General features: G+C 45.1%; 1 long non-coding RNA gene across 1 annotated transcript; it reads right to left on the bottom strand.

Annotated features, from left to right (window-relative positions):
* Positions 1 to 700: 700 nt before the first annotated feature.
* Positions 701 to 7823, bottom strand: LOC310691197. Its single transcript, XR_014518376.1, has 2 exons — positions 7734 to 7823; positions 701 to 1155 (listed from the first exon to the last, which is right to left on the bottom strand). It is a non-coding gene; the product is annotated as an uncharacterized lncRNA (long non-coding RNA).
* Positions 7824 to 8661: the final 838 nt, after the last annotated feature.

Genomic DNA, 8661 nt, shown 5'->3' with positions numbered 1-8661 from the left:
CCATAGTGCAACCACACTCAGAATTCTCCGTACAGTTCTGGAAATCGCATCACAGAAAGAATATTGTAGAGGGCTAAAAAGAATAGGAAAAGGGAACTGGAGAAGAAAGCTTACAATTTGTGGGCCTTTTTCAGTTCAGACGATCTGAGGATCAACTGTGGAAGATGATCAAGGTTTAAACTATTATGCATGATTTGGAGAAAATGAAAGGAAAGAAATGAATAGAGAGATGTTTCCCTCCCTCTCATAATACTGGACTCCAGTGGGAACATCCAATGAAACTGAATGGTGGGAGATTTGCGATGGGCAAAATGAAGTACCGTATTTTTCGCTCTATAACACGCACCCGACCATAACACGCACGTAGTTTTTAGAGGAGGAAAATCCGTAGGCATGCCACCCGTAGGCATTCCCTCCATAACACGCACAGACACTTCCCCTTACTTTCTAGGAGGAAAAAAGTGAGTGTTATGGTGCAAAAAATATGGTACTTCTTCACAGGGCACAAGAGGTGGTGATAGATTTTAAAAGGGATTCGATAAATGCATGGAGAATTATGATATGAGAGGTTTCCAGGCATGATGGCTTGATGCCTCTGGGATAGGCTTTGAGAAGGCAAGTAGGCCAGCAGTAGGAAGAGCTAGCAACACACAAAGGAGAGAGAAATGGCAGGCAATTCAAATAGCCTCATCCTCATTAATTTAAAAAAAATTTGGTATAATTTTTATGAAGTTTTTCTATTTTACATTTTAGAATATTCATTTGAACAACCTTAAAATATCAGGGACTTCCCTTCTTCTCCTTCCATGGTTCAATTTGCATGCCATAGATCCCTGCATATTTTACATAAACTAAGCCATTCCGTATTCCATTTTTACATCCATCAAAACTTATTTACACTGGTGAATTTGTCCTAATGCTGCCAACGTTTTCAAACGTACACAATTTTCACCCATATATTCATTAAACATTTTCCAATCTTCTTTCAACGTATATTCTTCTTGTTCTCTTATTCTGTAAATTAAGTCTGCCAGCTGCGCGTATTCCATCAGTTTAAGTTGCCATTCTTCTTTAGTTGGGACCTCACTCGTTTTCCATCATCCTCATTATTTCGAAAGAAATTTGGCAAGTTGTGGCCCAGCCTTTTCACCAACCCTTTTGACCCAGGAAGAAATAAACCCCAGTAAAATATCACAAAGCAGTGAAGGTAAAATATCACAAAGCAACACGAGCCATCTGTCAGCGATTTATTTTTGTTACCCCAGAAAGTGGCGTTTGGGGTTGCACCAAAAGGAGTTATATTCCAGCTATTTAATTGGCACAGCAAATGCATCGTGGAAGAAGGTTGCTTTTGGAGTCGATGGCTAACAGTCATAGCCATTACCAAACAAAGCAGACTTTTCATTTCAGCAGCCCTGAGAGAAATGATGACGCAAGGCCAAAGGGCTAACATTTCCTCAGAGAAAAAAACACATCAATAGCCAATATAGTCAGCACAATTTTGCTCTCCTGTCCTTGCCATGCATTTTTGTCCAAAGGTTGTATGTAATGCTCAGCCCTGACCCTTGAGAAGAGATGAGAGGAGTTCTCCGTGGCATCTCATGTTAGGTTTCTCATTTTTAGACCTGATAAGGAAAAGAATCTCTAGAATGCAGTGCAGGGAGGAGGCAGGGATTAATTCTTGACATTTATGAGATTGTGAGGGCTGAGCTAATTTCAGAGTTTAGGTTTATTGAGATAAATGCACACACTCCAACATTTCTCCAGTGAAAATAGGGACCTCCTATTCCATAATGGTGATGATGGCAATAACAATAACAACAATAACAATTTTATTATTTATTCCCCACCCCACCCCATCTGACCGGGTTGCCCCAGACACTCTGGGTGGCTTCAAACATAAGAAAACATTAAACATTAAAAAAATTCCCTATACAGGGTTGACTTCACATGTCTTCTAAAGGTTGTACAGTTACTTATCTCCTTGACTCGGGAGTTGTATAACTCCATACGCGCCAACTTTTCCCCGATGGAAATGCCATGCCTGTGCCAAGTATTTGGGTAAAGCTGAGAAGCTGTCTTTATGGGACTCAAGCGGAATGCTTAGTGGCGCTTCCCATTTCCTGAGGTAAATTTCAGGAGGAGCTGACTCGTGTCAGGGATGTCCTGCGGAAAAGCGGGATGTTCTTGGATCAAATCAGAAACCGGGACGGTTTCTGTAAATCGGGGCCTGTCCCTGGAAAATAAGCACACTTGGAGGGTCTATAAATGTGCCCAGTTGGACAATGCGAACCACCATTTGGAGTATAGATAGTGTCTTGGGACCAGCCAGGGATGTTCAGACCAACAATTAAGCGGTGCCACTGTGCTCTTCCCCACTGTGCTGGAGAACAAACACAAACACAAAAGTGTGTTTCTCACACTTTTCTCCAACTGGCCTCTGTTGCCTCGGGCGGCCATCTGACTTTGTCTGGAGGGGAGTGTACAAATAATGGAGAGCATCAAGAGGTGTTTTTTGTCCATATGAAAAGCTGCCCCAACATGTAATGGGAGCAATTCCTTTGGCTCAAATTGTTGTCTTCCTCAACCTCGGCCCTCCAGATGTTTTTTAAGACTACAATTCCCAGCATCCCTGACCACTGGTCCTGCTAGCTAGGGATCATGGGAGTTGTAGGCCAAAAACATCTGGAGGGCCAAGGTTGAGGAAGCCTGTCTTAATATAACTCTTTGCTTGGCTTTCCTTTACCCTCATCTGATTTTTTAATTACTGGCTGGGCTCAGGATATGATAGAAGGGGAAAAAACATGTTAAAGTTCACAGCAAAGGAACGGGGTTTTTCCAGTGTTTAGTAAACCATATATTCTTTTAAAGACAAAAGATGGATATCCTATGAATCCTCTGTGAACGACCATCCTATATTTGGCAGGAAATATGCACTGGCCTGCAGAATGAAGCTGGTAGTCTGCCGAGTTTTCCTGAGCGGCATGACAGAATTGCCCAGGAAATGCCACCTTCCCCTGGTCACCTTGTGCCCAGTGCCCTGGCACACCGTTAATTTCCCTGCCTTGAGAAAAAAAAAAAGGAAAAAGCCTTCCTCCTTCCAAGCGCCACTGCAGAGGAAAGCGAGGAAGGAAGGAGGAAGTTGTATTTCGAACACATTTAAAATTCAGTTCCAGCGACAGACCAGATTGCAGTACCAAATACATGTTTCTATTAGCAATTTCCAGCTGTAGTTAGACCCTCCTGTTTAATATAAAATATTTTCTTTCATATCCTAGGTGGGAGCATTGTGGGGGTGTGATTGAGGGCAATAATCCTAGTGTGCTTCTAGACTGGAAGGTACGGGCAAGAGTGAGGTGGAGGGCTTAATTTGCAGAAAGGTTACTGAGATATCACAAATGGGCCAGCTGACATTATATTATGTTATTATGTTATTTATTATGTTATTATGTTACTTATCAGATTTCCCTAGAAAGGGTAAATTAGGATAAAATGGGGATGGGGGTAGGAAACAGGCTGCCATTTTGATGCTGACAACATCACACTGATGCTGCAAAAAATATGCATGCATAAGGTACCTGCATCCCACAATAAAGACCAGTCTGGAGGTATCTCCAGAAGGCACTGAATGAAATGCTTCCTCATTGATAAAACATCCTGGCCCCACTGATAAAACTAGGAAAAAAACCCAAAAAATATTCAGAGACAACTGACACTGCACAGGCAAAGATTACCATCTTAGAGCTAAGCCAGTTACATTAGATATGGCAGCTAAGGTTTGTGTAGCAGGCATGGCCAAACTTGGCCCTCCAGATGTTTTGGGACTATAATTCCCTTCACCCCTGACCACTGGTCCTGTTAGCTAGGGATGATGGGAGTTGTAGTCCCAAAACAGCTGGAGGGCCAAGTTTCTAAAGATCCCTTCAATGAGGGGCTGGACCACCTTGTTTGAGAAGCAAAGTAACCATTAGGAATACGTTTTCTGTGAAGTACAATAACAACTTTGTAAAGTATACAGTTTTGGATTCCGCCCCCCTTTACTTTCCCTTCTACACGGGTGCTGTTTCTCTTTTTCTTTTTCTCTCTTTTATTTACCGTATTTTTCGCTCTATAAGACGCACCAGACCACAAGACGCACCTAGTTTTTGGAGGAGGAAAACAAGAAAAAATATATTCTGAATCTCAGAAGCCAGAACAGCAAGAGGGGTCGCTGCGCAGTGAAAGCAGCAATCCCTCTTGCTGTTCTGGCTTCTGGGATAGCTGTGCAGCCTGCATTCGCTCCATAAGACGCACACACATTTCCCCTTACTTTTTAGGAGGGAAAAAGTGAGTCTTATAGAGCAAAAAATACGGTATATCTCACCATGTTTACTGCACATAAAATTATGAATTTTTAAACTTTAAATAAAGATTTCGGGGGGGGGGGAAGGAATGTGTTTTCTGTCAGGATTTCTGCATTGTGACAGGACTTGTGATGAAAGACATTGGCATATCAGAGGGGGAAAGAGAAGAGCTGTCTTTGCCAGATCAACACAGAAGTCAAATTAATCTGCGACATGTCAGTCAATACTTGCTCTTGCTCAGAGAGTTCTTCAAAACTGACATTGATATGAATAGCGGATCACTGCCTCTTAAGTGGATGTAACCTTGCACCAGTTGAAATCTCTCAAGGGGAGAAAACAATCACAGCAAACCTCTCATCAGCCTGTACGAATCCACTTTCTTTTTTGGTTCTGAATTTCTCACACTGATTTCCATACACACACTTTAATTGCAAGTGCCTATTTAGCCGTACAGTCCGGATGCTTTTCACACCTCAGGTCTTCAAGCATCGGGGGGCGGGGAATGCACACGAAACATTTCTATATTATTCATTTGGTGGAGACAGTTTAGAAGTGAGTAGGTTCCTAGGGCTCTGTAATAACTGACACCAATGAAAGGCTAGACCATGGGTAGGCAAACTAAGGCCCAGGGGCCGGATGCAGCCCAATCGCCTTCTAAATCCGGCCCACAGACGGTCCGCGAATGAGCATGTTTTTACATGAGTAGAATGTGTCCTTTTATTTAAAATGCATCTCTGGGTTATTTGTGGGGCCTGCCTGGTGTTTTTACACGTGTAGAATGTGTGCTTTTATTTAAAATGCATCTCTGGGTTATTTGTGGGGCATAGGAATTCATTCATTTATTTATTTTTTCAAAAGATAGTCCGGCCCCGCACAAGGTCTGAGGGACAGTGGACCAGCCCCTGCTGAAAAAGTTTGCTGACCCCTGGGCTAGACTATGGATGTAAATGATAGGTACATTGATGATAGACACCTCACTCCAAATTTCCAGATGATCTCTCCCAAAAGCATCAGGTAGGGTCACAGGAGCATGTCAGTCAGTAATCACACAGTTAAAAGTTGGAGTTAACTCTATATTAGCAAAACCACGATTTCCACAGACTTGGTTGAGTGTCAGGCCTAATAAGCAGAGCAGCTTATTCCCAGTGGTCTTACTCCAGTTGCCGAAACTGAAAGTCCCTCTTTCCTGCCATCTAGGTCCTCGCCTCTCCAGGGATTTCCCCAAGCAATCAGAGACTGCTTCTGGATGCAGCCAACCTTTCCTCTGCCTGTTTCAGCCCTCTACTGGTTCTGGGAGACAAGCGAGGAGGGGAGCTTGTCTCAGAAGGAAGGGGAGACACCTGTGACTCTTCACCAGCCAGACTCATCTCTGCCTCTTGGTCCCCCCTCCTTGCACTTTCCTGTTTCAGCTTCTGGCTCTGATTCCGGACTTCTCTCTGCCACAGACTCTCTCTGCTCACTAAGCCCTGTTACCTCTTCAGCTTTCAACACCACCTCTTCCCAGTCTTCTCCCTCTGACCACTCACTGTCATCCCACCTCCTCTTCCCAGTCTCAGAGCCTTCTTGCCTTGGTGGTTCCCTGGCTGGTTCCTGCCACTTTTTCTCTGCATCCAGCCAGTCTGTGACAGGTAGGTGTTAAAAAGGATGGGGCACAAGGTGGAATTCTGCAGTGCCTCACACATCAAAGCTTTGAAGTAGGAAAGGTCCATGCAGGGGGTGGGGTGATGCTGTACTAGGTAAGGTAAAGGTAAAGGACCCCTGGACAGTTAAGTCCAGTCAAAGGCGACTATGGGGTACGGCACTCATCTCACTTTTCTGGGTCATGTGGGCAGCAGGACTAAACCGCTTCTGGTGCAACAGAACACCATGACGGAAACCAGTGCACACAGAAACGCCATTTACCATCCCGCCACAGTGGTACCTGTTTATCTACTTGCACTGGCATGCTTTCAAACTGCTAGGTTGGCAGGAGCTGGGACAGAGCAAAGGGAGCTCACTCCATCACGGGAATTCGAACTGCTGACCTTCCGATCGGCAAGCCCAAGAGGCTCAGTGGTTTAGACCACAGCGCCACCTGCTCTCCTGACAGTGAGGTTCCTGCAACTTACCAGGATGTCAGTGCCAGGGCTTTGTGAGTGCAATGGTAGAAGCATAGGATTGACTTTTGCCTGTGCACCCACACAACTCCAATCTCACCACTGTTGTGCCCCCACCATTGCGGTACATGATCCACGGTTGGGAAGGTGGCAGCACCAGGGAGAGGGAGGTCTGTAGGATCCAGTCTGGCCTTCATCTCGCTGTCTTGGAGCCATAGAATTGCTTCCTTGATAACTAACCTCACCAGGGCCAGATTTAGGTTTGATGAGGCCCTAAGCTACTGAAGGTAATGGGGCCATTTCTATGTCCAGCTGTCCTTTGTCAACAACAAATTGTTGCTATTTTTTGTGTTGAATATATGCTATATGATAATTTATGGACCTAATAGGTATCTAAAGCCATTTGCACATAACGGAATATGTATTTTATCAAAGCAATTGTTGAAAAGTCTATGCAGAATGCAAAGTTCATGCAAAATATATATAGAAATGAGCAAAGCAGTGATATTTTAGGGAGAAGGCTAGCAGGCGGGGCCCTTTACGTACATCATAGGAGCCATGAAACACTGTTACTTTATGTAGGTTTTATTTTATTTGTTTTTTATCTTATATTTTGGAAATGTACATCCAGGTTTCTTTCCCCTTTAATTTTTTTGGGGACCCCCCCAAGAGAGTGAGGCCCTAAGCCAGGGGTCAGCAAACCTTTTCAGCAGGGGGCCGGTCCACTGTCCCTCAGACCTTGTGGGGGGCCGGATTATATTTTGAAAAGGAAAAAAAAAAAGACCGAATTCCTATGCCCCACAAATAACCCAGAGATGCATTTTAAATAAAAGGACACATTCTACTCGTGTAAAAACACGCTGATTCCTGGACCGTCCGTGGGCCGGATTTAGAAGGCGATTGGGCCGGATCTGGCCCCCGGGCCTTAGGTTGCCTACCCATGCCCTAAGCTATAGCTTGTTTAGCTTATACGTAAATTCGGCACTGAACCTCACCTCCACCCTCAGCAAAATAGCATTAGCAATGGTGTGCCACGATATGACCAGCGATCTTGGTCTATCAGTTGCTAATTGCTTTCTGTCTCCAGAGTTCTTTTCTCACATCTTCGGCCCGTGAACCTGAGACGCCTAAAAGAAGCGATAAAAGTTTCCAGAGATAACCTCCTATTGCCTTTCCTGATTATTCAGCTGAAACCCAAGATGCATCTGCTGGGTCCCCTCTCCTAAAGAGCAGGTTGAATGAATGACCGCCATATTTGCTCTTTTGTCTTCCTGGCCAGTCATGAAATACTCACCTCATTTAGAATGGATGGGGAAAGGCCCATAGGAATAGAGGAACCCTTTTGCCGTTCCGTAAGGTCAGTCAGCCATGGCGTTTCCCAGTCCAATCTCAGAGCAAGCCTTTGATCCGAGAAACTTTGTCCCCAGATTATTTACCCAAGGCTATCAGTCTTGTTAAATTATTACTCAAGCGCACAGAAACTGGCAAGCGTGTCTTCCCTTGGCGACTGGGCTAAATGCTGGACTGTGGCACAGCTGAATATATGGGTGTTCGCTGAACTGCTCTAATTTCGTTAAACTTCCAGAGCTTGCCTGTTGTCTGTCCACAAGTTCCAGCACTCAAGTGCTTGCAGAAACAGGAGAGAATGGCTTACTAGTATGGGGGGCAGGGGGGCAGGCACTGATTAACTAATCAGTGGCCTTTCCGGGTGGCTCCTGAGGACAAGATCCTGGTATCTGAAAATATCCAGAGATTTTCCAGGTGTCTGGAGACATTGGCAGGACCTCCCTTGTTGAAAAGCACCTCAGAAACATTGTGTCCCGTGTTGTTTTCTTCCTATCATTAATGTAGTGAAGAGTACTGCTGTTGTAGGGGTGCTAGGACCTCCTCCAGAGGGTTCGCACTCCAGAGGTTAGCAAGACTTGGTATTTCTCAGGGTTACTTTCAAGGGAAGCAATATTACTACAGTGGTACCTCAGGTTACAGACTGTGATGGCCTGGGATTCGGACTCAGAGGCTGAACCTGAAGAATCCCAGCCTACACAGGAGTCCCCACCTCCAGAACCAGCTGAGCCGGGGCTGGGGCATGAGGCTGAAGGGTCCTCACCTGTGCTGGATCCTCAGGTGCAGGCACCAGCTGAGTCTGCTCTGGCTCCTGAGGTGATGGAGGACCCATTGCCTGCAGGTGCTCCACCCTCAGCCCCGTCAGAGGAAGCTGAGGT

This window comes from Podarcis liolepis (genome assembly GCF_965112155.1).
Source record: "Podarcis liolepis genome assembly, chromosome: 1".
NCBI lineage: Eukaryota > Metazoa > Chordata > Lepidosauria > Squamata > Lacertidae > Podarcis > Podarcis liolepis.
This window is presented reverse-complemented; position numbering and strand designations above follow the sequence as displayed.